At 49.0% G+C, this 21,955-nt stretch overlaps 1 long non-coding RNA gene across 1 annotated transcript in view; it reads left to right on the top strand.

The window, feature by feature from the left end:
- Positions 1-21,955, top strand: part of LOC132208232 (uncharacterized) — a 130,064-nt gene that overhangs the window by 6,930 nt on the left and 101,179 nt on the right. The window lies entirely within an intron of this gene.

Below are 21,955 nucleotides of genomic sequence, written 5' to 3'. Positions count from 1 at the left end.
GACCGAAAAGCGACGCACTGACTGAGTGAAATGGGATGCAGTGACTGAGGGACATCGGATCTTGTGACACACGGACATGGGATGCAGTGACTGAGGGAAATGGGATGCAGTGACTGAGGGAAATGGGATGCAGTGACTGAGGGAAATGCGATGCCGAGACTGAGTGAACTGGGATGCAGTGACTGATGGAAATGGTATGCAGTGACTGAGGGAAATGGAATGCAGTGACTGACGGAAATGGGATGCAGTGTCTGTTGGAAATGGGACCCTGCGACTGAAGGTAATGGGATGCAGTGACTGAGGACAATGGGATGCAGTGACTGAGGACAATGGGATGCAGTGACTGAGTGAAATGGGATGCAGTGACTGAGTGAAATGGGATGCATTGTCTGTGTGAAATGGGATGCAGTGGCTGCGTGAAATGGGATGCAGTGGCTGTGTGAACTGGGATGCAGTGGGTGTGTGAACTGGGATGCAGTGACTGTGTGAATAGGGATGCAGTGACTGAGGGAAAGGAGATGCAGTGTCTGTTTGAAATGGGATGCAGCGACTCAAGTGAATGGGATGCCGTGTCTGTGGGGAATGGGATGCAGTGACTGTGGGGAATGGGATGCAGTGACTGCGATAAATGGGATGCAGTGACTGATGGAAATGGGATGCAGTGAATGAGGGAAATGGGATTCAGTGACTGTGGGGAATGGGATGCAGTGACTGATGGAAATGGGATTCAGTGACTGAGATAAATGGGATGCAGTGACTGATGGAAATGGGATGCAGTGAATGAGGGAAATGGGATTCAGTGACTGAGATGAATGGGATGCAGTGACTGATGGAAATGTGATGCAGTGACTGAGGGTAATGGGTTGCAGTCACTGAGTGAAATGGGATGCTGTGACACTGTGGAATGTGATGCAGTGACTCACTGGAATGTGACGCATTGACTGAGGGAAAGGAGATGCAGTGAATGTGGGAAATGGGATGCAGTGACCGAGTGAAATGAGATGCAGTATTTTTGGGAAGTAGGATGCAATCACTGAGTGAAATGAGATGCAGAGACTGTGGGAAAGGAGACGCTGTGTCTATGGGAAATGGGATACAGTGAGTGTTGGAAATTGAATGCAGTGTCTGTGAGATATGGGAACCAGTGACTGATGGAAATGGGATGCTGTGACTGTGTTGAAGGAGCTGCAGTGATGGAGTCAATTGGGATGCAGTGACTGAGTGAAATGTGATGCAGTGACTGAGTGAAATGTGATGCAGTGACTGAGTGAAATGTGATGCAGTGACTGAGTGAAATGTGATGCAGTGACTGAGTGAAATGGGATGCAGTGACTGCGTGAAATGGGATGCAGTGACTGCATGAAATGGGATGCAGTGACTGCGTGAAATGGGATGGAATGACTGCGTGAAATGGGATGCAATGACTGCGTGAAATGGGACGCAGTGACTGAGTGAAATGTGATTCCGTCACTGAGTGAAATATGTTGCACTCACTGAGTGTACTGTGATTCAGTAACTGAGTGTACTGTGATGCAGTGACTGAGTGAAATGGGATGCAGTGGCTGAGTGAAATGAGATGCAGTGACTGAGTGAAATGAGATGCAGTGACTGAGTGAAATGGGATGCAGTGACTGAGTGAAATGGGATGCAGTGACTGAGGGACATGGGATGCAGTGACGGAGGGACGTGGGATGCAGTGACTGAGGGACATTGGATGCCGTGACTGAGGGAAATGGGATGCAGTGACAGAGTGACATGAGCTGCAGTGACAGAGGGACTGGGAAGGAGTTTCTGAGTTAATAGGGAATCAGTGCCCGAGCGGGCTTGGGGTGCAGTGACTGAGGGAAATGGGATACAGTGGCTGAGTGAAATGAGATGCAGTGACTGAGTGAAATGAGATGCAGAGACTGAGTGAAATGGCATGCAGTGATTGAGGAACGGCGATGCAGTGACTGTGGGAAATGGGATGCAGTGACTGATGGAAATGGGATGCAGTGACTGAGGACAATGGGATGCAGTGACTGAGTGAACTGTGATTCAGTCACTGAGTGAACTGTGATTCAGTCACTGTGATGCAGTGGCTGAGTGGAATGGGATGCAGTGACTTTGTGAAATGAGATGCAGTGACTGAGGGACATGGGATGCAGTGACTGAGGGACATGGGATGCAGTGACTGAGGGACATGGGATGCAGTGACTGAGGGACATGCGATGCAGTGACTGAGGGACATGCGATGCAGTGACTGAGGGACATGGGATGCAGTGACAGAGGGACTGGGAAGGAGTGACTGAGTTAATAGGGAATCAGTGCCCGAGCGGGCTTGGGTTGCAGTGACTGAGGGAAGTGGGATACAGTGCCTGACCGAAAAGCGACGCACTGACTGAGTGAAATGGGATGCAGTGACTGAGGGACATCGGATCTTGTGACACACGGACATGGGATGCAGTGACTGAGGGAAATGGGATGCAGTGACTGAGGGAAATGGGATGCAGTGACTGAGGGAAATGCGATGCCGAGACTGAGTGAACTGGGATGCAGTGACTGATGGAAATGGTATGCAGTGACTGAGGGAAATGGAATGCAGTGACTGACGGAAATGGGATGCAGTGTCTGTTGGAAATGGGATCCTGCGACTGAAGGTAATGGGATGCAGTGACTGAGGACAATGGGATGCAGTGACTGAGGACAATGGGATGCAGTGACTGAGGGCAATGGGATGCAGTGACTGAGTGAAATGGGATGCATTGTCTGTGTGAAATGGGATGCAGTGGCTGCGTGAAATGGGATGCAGTGGCTGTGTGAACTGGGATGCAGTGGGTGTGTGAACTGGGATGCAGTGACTGTGTGAATAGGGATGCAGTGACTGAGGGAAAGGAGATGCAGTGTCTGTTTGAAATGGGATGCAGCGACTCAAGTGAATGGGATGCCGTGTCTGTGGGGAATGGGATGCAGTGACTGTGGGGAATGGGATGCAGTGACTGCGATAAATGGGATGCAGTGACTGATGGAAATGGGATGCAGTGAATGAGGGAAATGGGATTCAGTGACTGTGGGGAATGGGATGCAGTGACTGATGGAAATGGGATTCAGTGACTGAGATAAATGGGATGCAGTGACTGATGGAAATGGGATGCAGTGAATGAGGGAAATGGGATTCAGTGACTGAGATGAATGGGATGCAGTGACTGATGGAAATGTGATGCAGTGACTGAGGGTAATGGGTTGCAGTCACTGAGTGAAATGGGATGCTGTGACACTGTGGAATGTGATGCAGTGACTCACTGGAATGTGACGCATTGACTGAGGGAAAGGAGATGCAGTGAATGTGGGAAATGGGATGCTCCGACTGAGGGTAATGTGATGCAGTGACTGAGGGTAACGCGATGCAGTGACTGTGGTTAATGGGATGCAGTGAATGAGGGAGAGGAGATGCAGTGAATGTGGGAAATTGGATGCAATGACTGAGGGAAATGGGATGCAGTGACTGATGGAAATCAGATGCAGTGTCTGAGGGAAATGGGAAGCAGTGTCTGAGGGAAATGGGATGCTGTGACTGAGCGTGCTGGGATGCAGTGACTGAGGGAAATGGGATGCAGTGACCGAGTGAAATGAGATGCAGTGACTGAGCGAAATGGGATGCAGTATTTTTGGGAAGTAGGATGCAATCACTGAGTGAAATGAGATGCAGAGACTGTGGGAAAGGAGACGCTGTGTCTATGGGAAATGGGATACAGTGAGTGTTGGAAATTGAATGCAGTGTCTGTGAGATATGGGAACCAGTGACTGATGGAAATGGGATGCTGTGACTGTGTTGAAGGAGCTGCAGTGATGGAGTCAATTGGGATGCAGTGACTGAGTGAAATGTGATGCAGTGACTGAGTGAAATGTGATGCAGTGACTGAGTGAAATGTGATGCAGTGACTGCGTGAAATGGGATGCAGTGACTGCGTGAAATGGGATGCAGTGACTGCGTGAAATGGGATGGAATGACTGTTTGAAATGCGATGCAGTGACTGCGTGAAATGGGATGCAATGACTGCGTGAAATGGGACGCAGTGACTGAGTGAAATGTGATTCCGTCACTGAGTGAAATATGTTGCACTCACTGAGTGTACTGTGATTCAGTAACTGAGTGTACTGTGATGCAGTGACTGAGTGAAATGGGATGCAGTGGCTGAGTGAAATGAGATGCAGTGACTGAGTGAAATGAGATGCAGTGACTGAGTGAAATGGGATGCAATGACTGATGGACATGGGATGCAGTGACGGAGGGACGTGGGATGCAGTGACTGAGGGACATTGGATGCCGTGACTGAGGGAAATGGGATGCAGTGACAGAGTGACATGAGCTGCAGTGACAGAGGGACTGGGAAGAAGTTTCTGAGTTAATAGGGAATCAGTGCCCGAGCGGGCTTGGGGTGCAGTGACTGAGGGAAATGGGATACAGTGGCTGAGTGAAATGAGATGCAGTGACTGAGTGAAATGAGATGCAGTGACTGAGTGAAATGGGATGCAGTGACTGGGTGAAATGGGATGCAGTGACTGGGTGAAATGGGATGCAGTGACTGAGGGACATGGGATGCAGTGACTTAGGGACATGGGATGCAGTGACACACGGACATGGGATGCAGTGACCTGAGGGAATTGGGATGCAGTGACTGAGTGAAATGGGATGCAGTGACTGGGTGAAATGGGATGCAGTGACTGAGGGACATGGGATGCAGTGACTTAGGGACATGGGATGCAGTGACACACGGACATGGGATGCAGTGACCTGAGGGAAATGGGTTGCAGTGACTGAGTGAAATGCGGTGCAGTCACTGAGTGCAATGGGATGCAGGGACTAGGTGAAATGGGATGCAGTGACTGATGGAAATTGGATGCAAAGACTGAGGGAAATGGGATGCAGTCACTGAGGGAAATGGGATGCAGTGACTGTGGTGAAGGAGATGCAGTGATTGAGTAAATGGGATGCAGTGACTGAGTGAAATGTGATGCAGTGACTGAGTGAAATGGGATGCAGTGACTGAGTGAAATGTGATGCAGTGGCTGCGTGAAATGGGATGCAGTGACTGAGTGAAATGTGATGCAGTGACTGTTTGAAATGTGATGCAGTCACTGAGTGAAATGTGATGCAGTGACTGAAATGTGATGCAGTGACTGAGTGAAATGTGATGCAGTGACTGCTTGAAATTGGATGCATCACTGAGTGCAATGGGATGCAGTGACCGATGGAAATTGGATGCAGTGACAGAGTGACATGAGCTGCAGTGTCTGATGGAAATGTGATGCAGTGACTGAGGGAAATGGGATGCAGTGACTGAGGGAAATGGGATGCAGTGACTGAGGGAAATGGGATGCAGTGACTGAGTGAAATGTGATGCAGTGCCTGAGTGAAATGGGATGCACTGACCGAGTGAAATGGGATGCAGTGACTGAGGGAAATGCGATGCAGTATTTGTGGGAAGAAGGATGCAATCACTGAGTGAAATGAGATGCTGAGACTGAGGGCAAGGAGATGTTGTGACTATGTGCAATGGGATGCAGTGAATGTGGGAAATTGAATGCAGCGTCTGTGAGATAAGGGAAACAGTGACTGATGGAAATGGGATGCACTGACTGTGTTGAAGGAGATGCAGTGACTGAGTGGAATGGGATGCAGTGACTGAGTGAATTGGGATGCTGTGACTGAGGGAGCTGGGATGCAGTGACTGAGGGAGCTGGGATGCAGTGACTGAGGGAGCTGGGATGCAGTGACTGAGGGAAATGGGATGCAGTGACTGAGGGAAATGGGACGCAGTGACTGAGTGAAATGTGATTCAGTCACTGAGTGAAATGTGATTCAGTCACTGAGTGAAATGTGATTCCGTCACTGAGTGAAATGTGATTCCGTCACTGAGTGAAATGTGATTCCGTCACTGAGTGAAATGTGATTCCGTCACTGAGTGAAATGTGATTCCGTCACTGAGTGAAATGTGATGCACACACTGAGTGAACTGTGATGCACTCACTGAGTGAACTGTGATTCAGTCAGTGGGTGAACTGTGATGCAGTGACTCACTGAACTGTGATGCTGTCACTGAGTGAAATGAGATGCACTGACTGATGGAAATTGGATGCAGTGACAGAGTGACATGAGCTGCAGTGACTGAGTGAAATGCGATGCAGTGGCTGAGTGAAATGCGATGCAGTGGCTGAGTGAAATGGGATGCAGTGGCTGAGTGAAATGGGATGCAGTGGCTGAGTGAAATGGGATGCAGTGGCTGAGTGAAATGGGATGCAGTGGCTGAGTGAAATGGGATGCAGTGACTGGTGGAAATGAGATGCAATGACTAAGGGAAAGGAAATGCAGTGTCTGTGGGAAATGGGATGCTGCGACTGAGGGTAATGGGATGCAGTGACTGAGGATAATTGGATGCAGTGACTGATGGAAATGGAGGCAGTGACTGAGTGAAATGGGATGCAGTGACTGAGTGAAATGCGATGCAGTGACTGAGTGAAATGCGATGCAGTGACTGAGTGAAATGAGATGCACGGACTGATGGAAATTGGATGCAGTGACAGAGTGACGTGAGCTGCAGTGACTGAGTGAAATGAGATGCATTGTTTGATGGAAATATGATGCAGTAACTGACGGAAATGAGATGCAGTGACTGAGGGAAATGGGATGCAGTGACTGAGCGAAATGGGATGCACGATTTTTGGGACGTAGGATGCAATAACTGATTGAAATGAGACACAGAGACTGTGGGAAAGGAGATGCTGTGACGATGGGAAAATGGATGCAGTGACTGAGTGAAATGGGATGCAATGACTGCGTGAAATGCGATGCAGTGGCTGCGTGAAATGGGATGCAGTGACTCAGTGAAATGTGATTCAGTCACTGAGTGAAATGTGATTCCGTCACTGAGTGAAATATGATGCACTCACTCAGTGTACTGTGATTCAGTCACTGAGTCAACTGTGATTCAGTCACTGAGTGAACTGTGATGCAGTCACTGAGTGAAATGGGATGCAGTGGCTCAGGGAAATAGGATGCAGTGACTGATGAAAATGGGATGCAGTGACTCAGTGAAATGAGATACATTGACTGAGTGAAATGGAATGCAGTAACTGAGGGAAATGGGATACAGTCAATGAGGGAAACGGGATGCTTTGACTGAGTGAAATGAGATGCAGTGACTGAGGGACATGGGATGCAGTGAATGAGGGAAACGGGATTCAGTGACTGAGATGAATGGGACGCAGTGACTGATGGAAATGGGATGCAGTGACTGAGGGTAATGGGTTGCAGTCACTGAGTGAAATGGGATGCTGTGACACTGTGGAATGGGATGCAGTGACTCACTGGAATGTGAAGCATTGACTGAGGGAAAGGAGATGCAGTGAATGTGGGAAATGGGATGCAGTGACTGAGGGAAATGGGATGCAGTGACCGAGTGAAATGAGATGCAGTGACTGAGCCAAATGGGATGCAGTATTTTTGGGAAGTAGAATGCAATCACTGATTGAAATGAGATGCAGAGACAGTGGGAAAGGAGACGCTGAGTCTATGGGAAATGGGATACAGTGAGTGTCGGAAATTGAATGCAGTGTCTGTGAGATATGGGAACCAGTGACTGATGGAAATGGGATGCTGTGACTGTGGTGAAGGAGCTGCAGTGATGGAGTCAATTGTGATGCAGTGACTGAGTGAAATGTGATGCAGTGACTGAGTGAAATGTGATGCAGTGACTGAGTGAAATGGGATGCAGTGACTGCGTGAAATGGGATGCAGTGACTGCGTGAAATGGGATGCAGTGACTGCGTGAAATGCGATGCAGTGACTGCGTGAAATGGGATCCAATGACTGCGTGAAATGGGACGCAGTGACTGAGTGAAATGTGATTCCGTCACTGAGTGAAATATGTTGCACTCACTGAGTGTACTGTGATTCAGTAACTGAGTGTACTGTGATGCAGTCACTGAGTGAAATGGGATGCAGTGGCTGAGTGAAATGAGATGCAGTGACTGAGTGAAATGGGATGCAGTGACTGAGTGAAATGGGATGCAGTGACTGAGGGACATGGGATGCAGTGACGGAGGGACGTGGGATGCAGTGACTGAGGGACATTGGATGCCGTGACTGAGGGAAATGGGATGCAATGACAGAGTGACATGAACTGCAGGGACAGAGGGACTGGGAAGGAGTTTCTGAGTTAATAGGGAATCAGTGCCCGAGCGGGCTTGGGGTGCAGTGACTGAGGGAAATGGGATACAGTGCCTGACCGAAAAGGGACGCACTGACTGGGTGAAATGGGATGCAGTGACTGAGGGACGTGGGATGCAGTGACTTAGGGACATGGGATGCAGTGACACACGGACATGGGATGCAGTGACCTGAGGGAATTGGGATGCAGTGACTGAGGGAAATGGGATGCAGTGATTGCGTGAAATGGGTTGCAGTGACTGAGTGAAATGCGATGCAGTCACTGAGTGCAATGGGATGCATCACTGAGTGCAATGGGATGCAGGGACTCGGTGAAATGGGATGCAGTGACTGATGGAAATTGGATGCAGTGAGTGTGGGAAATTGAATGCATCGTCTGTGAGATACGGGAAACAGTGACTGATGGAAATGTGATGCAGTGACTGTGGTGAAGGAGATGCAGTGATGGAGTAAATGGGATGCAGTGACTGAGTGAAATGTGATGCAGTGACTGAGTGAAATGTGATGCAGTGACTGAGTGAAATGTGATGCAGTGACTGAGTGAAATGTGATGCAGTGACTGCTTGAAATTGGATGCATCACTGAGTGCAATGGGATGCAGTGACCGATGGAAATTGGATGCAGTGACAGAGTGACATGAGCTGCAGTGTCTGATGGAAATGGGATGCAGTGACTGAGGGAAATGGGATGCAGTGACTGAGGGAAATGGGATGCAGTGACTGAGGGAAATTGAATTCATCGTCTGTGAGATGCGGGAAACAGTGACTGATGGAAATGTGATGCAGTGATTGAGTAGATGGGTTGCAGTGACTGAGTGAAATGTGATGCAGTGACTGAGTGAAATGTGATGCAGTGACTGAGTGAAATGTGATGCAGTGGCTGCGTGAAATGGGATGCAGTGACTGAGTGAAATGTGATGCAGTGACTGCTTGAAATTGGATGCATCACTGAGTGCAATGGGATGCAGTGACAGAGTGACATGAGCTGCAGTGAATGAGTGAAATGTGATGCAGTGACTGAGTGAAATGGGATGCACTGACCGAGTGAAATGGGATGCAGTGACTGAGGTAAATGGGATGCAGTATTTGTGGGAAGAAGGATGCAATCACTGAGTGAAATGAGATGCTGAGACTGAGGGCAAGGAGATGCTGTGACTATGTGCAAAGGGATGCAGTGAATGTGGGAAATTGAATGCAGCGTCTGTGAGATAAGGGAAACAGTGACTGATGGAAATGGGATTCACTGACTGTGTTGAAGGAGATGCAGTGACCGAGTGGAATGGGATGCAATCACCGAGGGAACTGGGATGCAGTGACTGAGGGAAATGGGACGCAGTGACTGAGGGAAATGGGACGCAGTGACTGAGGGAAATGGGACGCAGTGACTGAGGGAAATGGGACGCAGTGACTGAGTGAAATGTGATTCAGTCACTGAGTGAAATGTGATTCAGTCACTGAGTGAAATGTGATTCAGTCACTGAGTGAAATGTGATTCAGTCACTGAGTGAAATGTGATTCAGTCACTGAGTGAAATATGATTCCGTCACTGAGTGAAATGTGATGCACTCACTGAGTGAACTGTGATTCAGTCAGTGGGTGAACTGTGATGCAGTGACTCAGTGAACTGTGATGCTGTCACTGAGTGAAATGAGATGCACTGACTGATGGAAATTGGATGCAGTGAAAGAGTGACATGCGATGCAGTGGCTGAGTGAAATGCGATGCAGTGGCTGAGTGAAATGGGATGCAGTGGGGCGTGAAATGGGATGCAGTGTCTGTGGGAAACGGGATGCTGCGACTGAGGGTAATGGGATGCAGTGACTGATGGAAATGGATGCAGTGACTGAGTGAAATGGGATGCAGTGACTGATGGAAATTGGATGCAGTGACAGAGTGACGTGATCTGCAGTGACTGAGTGAAATGAGATGCATTGTTTGATGGAAATATGCAGTAACTGACGGAAATGAGATGCAGTGACTGAGGGACATGGGATGCAGTGACTGAGGGACATGGGATGCAGTGACTGAGCGAAATGGGATGCACGATTTTTGGGAAGTAGGATGCAATAACTGATTGAAATGAGATACAGAGACTGTGGGAAAGGAGATGCTGTGATGATGGGAAAATGGATGCAGTGACTGAGTGAAATGGGATGCAATGACTGCGTGAAATGCGATGCAGTGGCTGCGTGAAATGGGATGCAGTGACTCAGTGAAATGTGATTCAGTCACTGAGTGAAATGTGATTCCGTCACTGAGTGAAATATGATGCACTCACTCAGTGTACTGTGATTCAGTCACTGAGTCAACTGTGATTCAGTCACTGAGTGAACTGTGATGCTGTCACTGAGTGAAATGGGATGCAGTGGCTCAGGGAAATAGGATGCAGTGACTGAGTGAAATGGGATGCAGTGACTGATGGAAATGGGATGCAGTGACTCAGTGAAATGAGATACATTGACTGAGTGAAATGGAATGCAGTAACTGAGGGAAATGGGATACAGTGAATGAGGGAAATGGGATGCTTTGACTGAGTGAAATGAGATGCAGTGACTGAAGGACATGGGATGCAGTGACTGAGGGACATGGGATGCAGTGACTGAGGGAAATGGGATGCGGTGACTGAGGCAAATGGGATGCAGTGACTGAGGGACATGGGATGCAGTGACTCTGGGACATGGGATGCAGTGACTGAGGGACATGGGATGCATCGGCTGAGTGAAATGCGATGCAGAGACTGAGGGAAAGGAGATGCTGTGACTGTGGGAAATGGGATGCAGTGAGTGTGGGAAATTGAATGCAGCGTCTGTGAGATACGGGAAACAATGACTGTTGGAAATGGGATGCAGTGACTGTGGTGAAGGAGATGCAGTGATTGAGTGAAATGGGAAGCACTGACTGCGTGAAATGTGATTCAGTCACTGAGTGAAATGGGATGCAGTCAGTGAGTGAAATGGGATGCAGTCAGTGAGTGAAATGTGTTGCAGTCACTGAGTGAAATGGGATGCAGTGACTGAGTGAAATGGGATGCAGTCACTGAGTGAAATGGGATGCAGTGACTGAGGGAAATGGGATGCAGTCACTGAGGGAAATGGGATGCAGTGACTGAGGGAACTGAGATGCCGCGACTGAGTGAACGGGATGCAGTGACTGATGGAAATGGTATGCAGTGACTGAGGGAAATGGGATGCAGTGACTGACGGAAATGGGATGCAGTGTCTGTTTGAAATGGGATCCTGTGACTGAAGTTAATGGGATGCAGTGACTGAGTGAAATGGGATGCAGTGACTGAGTGAAATGGGATGCAGTGACTGAGTGAGGTGGGATGCAGTGACTGAGTGAGGTGGGATGCAGTGACTGAGTGAGGTGGCATGCAGTGACTGAGTGAGGTGGGTTGCACTGACTGAGGACAATGGGATGCAGTGACTGAGAGAAATGGGATGCCGTGACTGGGAAATGGGATGCAGTGATTGATGGAAATGGGACGCAGTGACGAAGTGAAATGGGACGCAGTGACTGATGGAAAGGAGATGCAGTGACTCTGTGAAATGGGATGCAGTGACTGAGTGAAATGGGATGCAGTGACTGAGGGACATGGGATGCAGTGACTGAGGGACATGGGATGCAGTGACTGAGCGAAATGGGATGCACGATTTTTGGGAAGTAGGATGCAATAACTGATTGAAATGAGATACAGAGACTGTGGGAAAGGAGATGCTGTGACGATGGGAAAATGGATGCAGTGACTGAGTGAAATGGGATGCAATGACTGCGTGAAATGGGATGCAGTGGCTGCGTGAAATGGGATGCAGTGACTCAGTGAAATGTGATTCCGTCACTGAGTGAAATGTGATTCCGTCACTGAGTGAAATATGATGCACTCACTCAGTGTACTGTGATTCAGTCACTGAGTCAACTGTGATGCAGTCACTGAGTGAAATGGGATGCAGTGGCTCAGGGAAATAGGATGCAGTGACTGAGTGAAATGGGGTGCAGTGACTGATGGAAATGGGATGCAGTGACTCAGTGAAATGAGATACATTGACTGAGTGAAATGGAATGCAGTAACTGAGGGAAATGGGATACAGTGAATGAGGGAAACGGGATGCTTTGACTGAGTGAAATGAGATGCAGTGACTGAGGGACATGGGATGCAGTGACTGAGGGACATGGGATGCAGTGACTGAGGGAAATGGGATGCAGTGACTAAGTGAAATGGGATGCAGTGACTGAGGGACGTGGGATGCAGTGAATGAGGGACGTGGGATGCAGTGACTGAGGGACATGGGATGCAGTGACTGCGTGAAATGGGTTGCGGTGACTGAGTGAAATGAGATGCGGTGACTGAGGGAAATGGGATGCGGTGACTGAGGGACATGGGATGCAGTGACTGAGGGACATGGGATGCAGTGACTGAGGGACATGGGATGCATCGGCTGAGTGAAATGCGATGCAGAGACTGAGGGAAAGGAGATGCTGTGACTGTGGGAAATGGGATGCAGTGAGTGTGGGAAATTGAATGCAGCGTCTGTGAGATACGGGAAACAATGACTGTTGGAAATGGGATGCAGTGACTGTGGTGAAGGAGATGCAGTGATTGAGTGAAATGGGAAGCACTGACTGAGTGAAATGTGATTCAGTCACTGAGTGAAATGGGATGCAGTCAGTGAGTGAAATGTGTTGCAGTGACTGAGTGAAATGTGTTGCAGTGACTGAGTGAAATGGGATGCAGTGACTGAGGGAAATGAGATGCCGCGACTGAGTGAACGGGATGCAGTGACTGATGGAAATGGTATGCAGTGACTGAGGGTAATGGGATGCAGTGACTGACGGAAATGGGATGCAGTGTCTGTTTGAAATGGGATCCTGTGACTGAAGTTAATGGGATGCAGTGACTGAGTGAAATGGGATGCAGTGACTGAGTGAGGTGGCATGCAGTGACTGAGTGAGGTGGCATGCAGTGACTGAGTGAGGTGGCATGCAGTGACTGAGTGAGGTGGGTTGCAGTGACTGAGGACAATGGGATGCAGTGACTGAGAGAAATGGGATGCCGTGACTGGGAAATGGGATGCAGTGATTGATGGAAATGGGACGCAGTGACGAAGTGAAATGGGACGCAGTGACTGATGGAAAGGAGATGCAGTGACTCTGTGAAATGGGATGCAGTGACTGAGTGAAATGGGATTGCCGTGACTGTGGAAAGGAGATGCCGTGACTGAGGAAATGGGATGCAGTGACTGAGGAAATGGGATGCAGTGACTGAGGGAAATGGGATGCAGTGACTGAGGGAAATGAGATGCCGAGACTGAGTGAACTGGGATGCAGTGACTGATGGAAATGGTATGCAGTGACTGAGGGAAATGGGAGGCATTGACTGATGGAAATAGAATGCAGTGTCTGTTTGAAATGGGATCCTGCGACTGAAGGTAATGAGATGCCGTGACTGAGGGTAATGGGATGCAGTGACTGAGTGAAATGGGATGCAGTGACTGGGAAATGGGATGCAGTGACTGTGTGAAATGGGACGCAGTGACTGAGTGAAATGGGACGCAGTGACTGAGTGAAATGGGCTGCAGTGACTGATGGAAAGGAGATGCAGTGACTGATGGAAATGGGATGCAGTGTCTGACGGAAATTGAATGCCGCATCAGTGAGAAACGGGATGCAGTGACTGAGAGAAATGGGATCCAGCGACTGAGGGAAATGGAATGCCGTGACTGAGGGAAATGGGATGCAGTGACTGAGTGAAATGGGAAGCAGTGACTGATGGAAATGAGACGCCGTGACTTGGGGAAAGGAGATGCAGTGACTGTGGGAAATGGGATGCAGTGACTGTGGGAAATGGGATGCAGTGACTTACGGAAATGGGATGAAGTGACTGAGTGAGATGGGATGCAGTGTCTGAGTGAAATGGGATGCAGTGTCTGAGTGAAATGGGATACAGTTAATGAGTGAAATGAGATGCAGTGACTGATGGAAATTGGATGCACTGACAGAGTGACATGCGCTGCAGTGCCAGATAGAAATGTGAAGCAGTTACTGTGGTACATGGGATGCAGTGACTGAGGTACTGGGAAGGAGTGACTGAGTTAATAGGGATGCAGTGCCCGAGGGGGCTTGGGGTGCAGTGACTGAGTGAAATGGGATGCAGTGACTGATGGAAATGGGATGCAGTGACTGAGTGAAAAGAGATACATTGACTGAGTGAAATGGTATGAAGTGACTGAGGGAAATGGTATGAAGTGACTGAGGGCAATGGGATGCAGTGACTGACGGAAATGGGATGCAGTGTCTGTGTGAAATGGGATCCTGCGACTGAGGTTCATGGGATGCAGTGACTGAGTGAAATGGGATGCAGTGACTGAGTGAAATGGGATGCAGTGACTGAGTGAAGTGGGATGCAGTGACTGATGGAAAGGAGATGCAGTGACTGAGTGAACTGGGATGCAGTGACTGATGGAAATGGTATGCAGTGACTGAGGGAAATGGAATGCAGTGACTGAGTGAAATGGGATTGCCGTGACTGTGGAAAGGAGATGCAGTGACTGAGGGAAATGGGACGCAGTGACTGAGGGAAATGGGACGCAGTGACTGAGGGAAATGGGATGCAGTGACTGAGGGAAATGAGATGCCGAGACTGAGTGAACTGGGATGCAGTGACTGATGGAAATGGTATGCAGTGACTGAGGGAAATGGAATGCAGTGACTGACGGAAATGGGATGCAGTGTCTGTTGGAAATGGGATCCTGCGACTGAAGGTAATGGGATGCAGTGACTGAGTGAAATGGGATGCAGTGACTGAGGGCAATGGGATGCAGTGACTGAGTGAAATTGGATTGCCGTGACTGTGGAAAGAAGATGCAGTGACTGAGGAAATGGGACGCAGTGACACATGGAAATGGGATGCCCTGACTGAGTGTAAAGTGAAGCATTGAGTGAAATGGGATGCAGTGGCTGTGTGAAATGCGATGCAGTGGCTGTGTGAAATGGGATGCAGTGGCTGTGTGAAATGGGATGCAGTGGCTGTGTGAAATGGGATGCAGTGGCTGTGTGAACTGGGATGCAGTGACTGTGTGAATAGGGATGCAGTGACTGAGGGAAAGGAGATGCAGTGTCTGTTTGAAATGGGATGCAGCGACTCAAGTGAATGGGATGCCGTGTCTGTGGGGAATGGGATGCAGTGACTGTGCGGAATGGGATGCAGTGACTGCGATAAATGGGATGCAGTGACTGTGGGGAATGGGATGCAGTGACTGTGCGGAATGGGATGCAGTGACTGCGATAAATGGGATGCAGTGACTGATGGAAATGGGATGCAGTGAATGAGGGAAATGGGATTCAGTGACTGTGGGGAATGGGATGCAGTGACTGTTGGAAATGGGATTCAGTGACTGAGATAAATGGGATGCAGTGACTGATGGAAATGGGATGCAGTGAATGAGGGAAATGGGATTCAGAGACTGAGATGAATGGGATGCAGTGACTGAGGGTCATGGGTTGCAGTCACTGAGTGAAATGTGATGCTGTGACACTGTGGAATGTGATGCAGTGACTCACTGGAATGTGACGCATTGACTGAGGGAAAGGAGATGCAGTGAATGTGGGAAATGGGATGCAGTGAATGTGGGAAATGGGATGCAGTGACTGAGGGAAATGGGATGCAGTGACCGAGTGAAATGAGATGCAGTGACTGAGCGAAATGGGATGCAGTATTTTTGGGAAGTAGAATGCAATCACTGATTGAAATGAGATGCAGAGACTGTGGGAAAGGAGACGCTGAGTCTATGGGAAATGGGAGACAGTGAGTGTCGGAAATTGAATGCAGTGTCTGTGAGATATGGGAACCAGTGACTGATGGAAATGGGATGCTGTGACTGTGGTGAAGGAGCTGCAGTGATGGAGTCAATTGTGATGCAGTGACTGAGTGAAATGTGATGCAGTGACTGAGTGAAATGTGATGCAGTGACTGAGTGAAATGGGATGCAGTGACTGCGTGAAATGGGATGCAGTGACTGCGTGAAATGCGATGCAGTGACTGCGTGAAATGCGATGCAGTGACTGCGTGAAATGGGATCCAATGACTGCGTGAAATGGGACGCAGTGACTGAGTGAAATGTGATTCCGTCACTGAGTGAAATATGTTGCACTCACTGAGTGTACTGTGATTCAGTAACTGAGTGTACTGTGATGCAGTCACTGAGTGAAATGGGATGCAGTGGCTGAGTGAAATGGGATGCAGTGACTGAGTGAAATGGGATGCAGTGACTGAGTGAAATGGGATGCAGTGACTGAGGGACATGGGATGCAGTGACTGAGGGACGTGGGATGCAGTGACTGAGGGACATTGGATGCCGTGACTGAGGGAAATGGGATGCAATGACAGAGTGACATGAACTGCAGGTACAGAGGGACTGGGAAGGAGTTTCTGAGTTAATAGTGAATCAGTGCCCGAGCGGGCTTGGGGTGCAGTGACTGAGGGAAATGGGATACAGTGCCTGACCGAAAAGGGACGCACTGTCTGGGTGAAATGGGATGCAGTGACTGAGGGACGTGGGATGCAGTGACTTAGGGACATGGGATGCAGTGACACACGGACATGGGATGCAGTGACCTGAGGGAATTGGGATGCAGTGACTGAGGGAAATGGGATGCAGTGATTGCGTGAAATGGGTTGCAGTGACTGAGTGAAATGCGATGCAGTCACTGAGTGCAATGGGATGCAGGGACTAGGTGAAATGGGATGCAGTGACTGATGGAAATTGGATGCAAAGACTGAGGGAAATGGGATGCAGTCACTGAGGGAAATGGGATGCAGTGAGTGTGGGAAATTGAATGCATCGTCTGTGAGATACGGGAAACAGTGACTGATGGAAATGTGATGCAGTGACTGTGGTGAAGGAGATGCAGTGATTGAGTAAATGGGATGCAGTGACTGAGTGAAATGTGATGCAGTGACTGAGTGAAATGTGATGCAGTGACTGAGTGAAATGTGATGCAGTGACTGAGTGAAATGTGATGCAGTGACTGAGTGAAATGTGATGCAGTGACTGCTTGAAATTGGATGCATCACTGAGTGCAATGGGATGCAGTGACCGATGGAAATTGGATGCAGTGACAGAGTGACATGAGCTGCAGTGTCTGATGGAAATGGGATGCAGTGACTGAGGGAAATGGGATGCAGTGACTGAGGGAAATTGAATTCATCGTCTGTGAGATGCGGGAAACAGTGACTGATGGAAATGTGATGCAGTGACTGTGGTGAAGGAGATGCAGTGATTGAGTAGATGGGTTGCAGTGACTGAGTGAAATGTGTTGCAGTGACTGAGTGAAATGTGATGCAGTGGCTGCGTGAAATGGGATGCAGTGACTGAGTGAAATGTGATGCAGTGACTGCTTGAAATTGGATGCATCACTGAGTGCAATGGGATGCAGTGACCGATGGAAATTGGATGCAGTGACAGAGTGACATGAGCTGCAGTGAATGAGTGAAATGTGATGCAGTGACTGAGTGAAATGGGATGCACTGACCGAGTGAAATGGGATGCAGTGACTGAGGGAAATGGGATGCAGTATTTGTGGGAAGAAGGATGCAATCACTGAGTGAAATGAGATGCTGAGACTGAGGGCAAGGAGATGCTGTGACTATGTGCAATGGGATGCAGTGAATGTGGGAAATTGAATGCAGCGTCTGTGAGATCAGGGAAACAGTGACTGATGGAAATGGGATGCACTGACTGTGTTGAAGGAGATGCAGTGACTGAGTGGAATGGGATGCAATGACCGAGGGAACTGGGATGCAGTGACTGAGGGAAATGGGATGCAGTGACTGAGGGAAATGGGATGCAGTGACTGAGGGAAATGGGACGCAGTGACTGAGTGAAATGTGATTCAGTCACTGAGTGAAATGTGATTCCGTCACTGAGTGAAATGTGATGCACTCACTGAGTGAACTGTGATGCACTCACTGAGTGAACTGTGATTCAGTCAGTGGGTGAACTGTGATGCAGTGACTCAGTGAACTGTGATGCTGTCACTGAGTGAAATGAGATGCACTGACTGATGGAAATTGGATGCAGTGGCAGAGTGACATGAGCTGCAGTGACTTTGTGAAATGGGATGCAGTGGCTGAGTGAAATGGGATGCAGTGGCTGAGTGAAATGGGATGCAGTGGCTGAGTGAAATGGGATGCAGTGGCTGAGTGAAATGGGATGCAGTGACTGAGGGAAATGGGATGCAGTGACTGAGGGAAATGGGACGCAGTGACTGAGTGACATGAGCTGCAGTGACTGAGTGAAATGCGATGCAGTGGCTGAGTGAAATGCGATGCAGTGGCTGAGTGAAATGTGATGCAGTGGCTGAGTGAAATGTGATGCAGTGGCTGAGTGAAATGGGATGCAGTGGCTGAGTGAAATGGGATGCAGTGGCTGAGTGAAATGGGATGCAGTGGGGCGTGAAATGGGATGCAGTGACTGGTGGAATTGAGATGCAATGACTAAGGGAAAGGAAATGCAGTGTCTGTGGGAAATGGGATGCTGCGACTGAGGGTAATGGGATGCTGCGACTGAGGGTAATGGGATGCAGTGACTGAGTGAAATGGGATGCAGTGACTGAGTGAAATGGGATGCAGTGACTGAGGGACATGGGATGCAGTGACTGAGGGACATGGGATGCAGTGACTGAGGGACATGGGATGCAGTGACGGAGGGACGTGGGATGCAGTGACTGAGGGACATTGGATGCCGTGACTGAGGGAAATGGGATGCAATGACAGAGTGACATGAACTGCAGGTACAGAGGGACTGGGAAGGAGTTTCTGAGTTAATAGTGAATCAGTGCCCGAGCGGGCTTGGGGTGCAGTGACTGAGAGAAATGGGATACAGTGCCTGACCGAAAAGGGACGCACTGTCTGGGTGAAATGGGATGCAGTGACTGAGGGACGTGGGATGCAGTGACTTAGGGACATGGGATGCAGTGACACACGGACATGGGATGCAGTGACCTGAGGGAATTGGGATGCAGTGACTGAGGGAAATGGGATGCAGTGATTGCGTGAAATGGGTTGCAGTGACTGAGTGAAATGCGATGCAGTCACTGAGTGCAATGGGATGCAGGGACTAGGTGAAATGGGATGCAGTGACTGATGGAAATTGGATGCAAAGACTGAGGGAAATGGGATGCAGTCACTGAGGGAAATGGGATGCAGTGAGTGTGGGAAATTGAATGCATCGTCTGTGAGATACGGGAAACAGTGACTGATGGAAATGTGATGCAGTGACTGTGGTGAAGGAGATGCAGTGATTGAGTAAATGGGATGCAGTGACTGAGTGAAATGTGATGCAGTGACTGAGTGAAATGTGATGCAGTGACTGAGTGAAATGTGATGCAGTGACTGAGTGAAATGTGATGCAGTGACTGAGTGAAATGTGATGCAGTGACTGCTTGAAATTGGATGCATCACTGAGTGCAATGGGATGCAGTGACCGATGGAAATTGGATGCAGTGACAGAGTGACATGAGCTGCAGTGTCTGATGGAAATGGGATGCAGTGACTGAGGGAAATGGGATGCAGTGACTGAGGGAAATTGAATTCATCGTCTGTGAGATGCGGGAAACAGTGACTGATGGAAATGTGATGCAGTGACTGTGGTGAAGGAGATGCAGTGATTGAGTAGATGGGTTGCAGTGACTGAGTGAAATGTGTTGCAGTGACTGAGTGAAATGTGATGCAGTGGCTGCGTGAAATGGGATGCAGTGACTGAGTGAAATGTGATGCAGTGACTGCTTGAAATTGGATGCATCACTGAGTGCAATGGGATGCAGTGACCGATGGAAATTGGATGCAGTGACAGAGTGACATGAGCTGCAGTGAATGAGTGAAATGTGATGCAGTGACTGAGTGAAATGGGATGCACTGACCGAGTGAAATGGGATGCAGTGACTGAGGGAAATGGGATGCAGTATTTGTGGGAAGAAGGATGCAATCACTGAGTGAAATGAGATGCTGAGACTGAGGGCAAGGAGATGCTGTGACTATGTGCAAAGGGATGCAGTGAATGTGGGAAATTGAATGCAGCGTCTGTGAGATCAGGGAAACAGTGACTGATGGAAATGGGATGCACTGACTGTGTTGAAGGAGATGCAGTGACTGAGTGGAATGGGATGCAATGACCGAGGGAACTGGGATGCAGTGACTGAGGGAAATGGGATGCAGTGACTGAGGGAAATGGGATGCAGTGACTGAGGGAAATGGGACGCAGTGACTGAGTGAAATGTGATTCAGTCACTGAGTGAAATGTGATTCCGTCACTGAGTGAAATGTGATGCACTCACTGAGTGAACTGTGATGCACTCACTGAGTGAACTGTGATTCAGTCAGTGGGTGAACTGTGATGCAGTGACTCAGTGAACTGTGATGCTGTCACTGAGTGAAATGAGATGCACTGACTGATGGAAATTGGATGCAGTGGCAGAGTGACATGAGCTGCAGTGACTTTGTGAAATGGGATGCAGTGGCTGAGTGAAATGGGATGCAGTGGCTGAGTGAAATGGGATGCAGTGGCTGAGTGAAATGGGATGCAGTGACTGAGGGAAATGGGATGCAGTGACTGAGGGAAATGGGACGCAGTGACTGAGTGACATGAGCTGCAGTGACTGAGTGAAATGCGATGCAGTGGCTGAGTGAAATGCGATGCAGTGGCTGAGTGAAATGCGATGCAGTGGCTGAGTGAAATGTGATGCAGTGGCTGAGTGAAATGTGATGCAGTGGCTGAGTGAAATGTGATGCAGTGGCTGAGTGAAATGGGATGCAGTGGCTGAGTGAAATGGGATGCAGTGGCTGAGTGAAATGGGATGCAGTGGGGCGTGAAATGGGATGCAGTGACTGGTGGAATTGAGATGCAATGACTAAGGGAAAGGAAATGCAGTGTCTGTGGGAAATGGGATGCTGCGACTGAGGGTAATGGGATGCTGCGACTGAGGGTAATGGGATGCAGTGACTGAGGGTAATGGGATGCAGTGACTGATGGAAATGGATGCAGTGACTGAGTGAAATGGGATGCAGTGACTGATGGAAATTAGATGCAGTGACAGAGTGACGTGATCTGCAGTGACTGAGTGAAATGAGAAGCATTGTTTGATGGAAATATGCAGTAACTGACGGAAATGAGATGCAGTGACTGAGGGACATGGGATGCAGTGACTGAGGGACATGGGATGCAGTGACTGAGCGAAATGGGATGCACGATTTTTGGGAAGTAGGATGCAATCACTGATTGAAATGAGATACAGAGACTGTGGGAAAGGAGATGCTGTGACGATGGGAAAATGGATGCAGTGACTGAGTGAAATGGGATGCAATGACAGCGTGAAATGCGATGCAGTGGCTGCGTGAAATGGGATGCAGTGACTCAGTGAAATGTGATTCCGTCACTGAGTGAAATATGATGCACTCACTCAGTGTACTGTGATTCAGTCACTGAGTCAACTGTGATTCAGTCACTGAGTGAACTGTGATGCAGTCACTGAGTGAAATGGGATGCAGTGGCTCAGGGAAATAGGATGCAGTGACTGAGTGAAATGGGAGGCAGTGACTGATGGAAATGGGATGCAGTGACTCAGTGAAATGAGATACATTGACTGAGTGAAATGGAATGCAGTAACTGAGGGAAATGGGATACAGTGAATGAGGGAAATGGGATGCTTTGACTGAGTGAAGTGAGATGCAGTGACTGAGGGACATGGGATGCAG

Source organism: Stegostoma tigrinum, unplaced genomic scaffold (assembly GCF_030684315.1).
Source record: "Stegostoma tigrinum isolate sSteTig4 unplaced genomic scaffold, sSteTig4.hap1 scaffold_324, whole genome shotgun sequence".
NCBI classification, from domain to species: Eukaryota; Metazoa; Chordata; class Chondrichthyes; order Orectolobiformes; family Stegostomatidae; genus Stegostoma; species Stegostoma tigrinum.
This window is presented reverse-complemented; position numbering and strand designations above follow the sequence as displayed.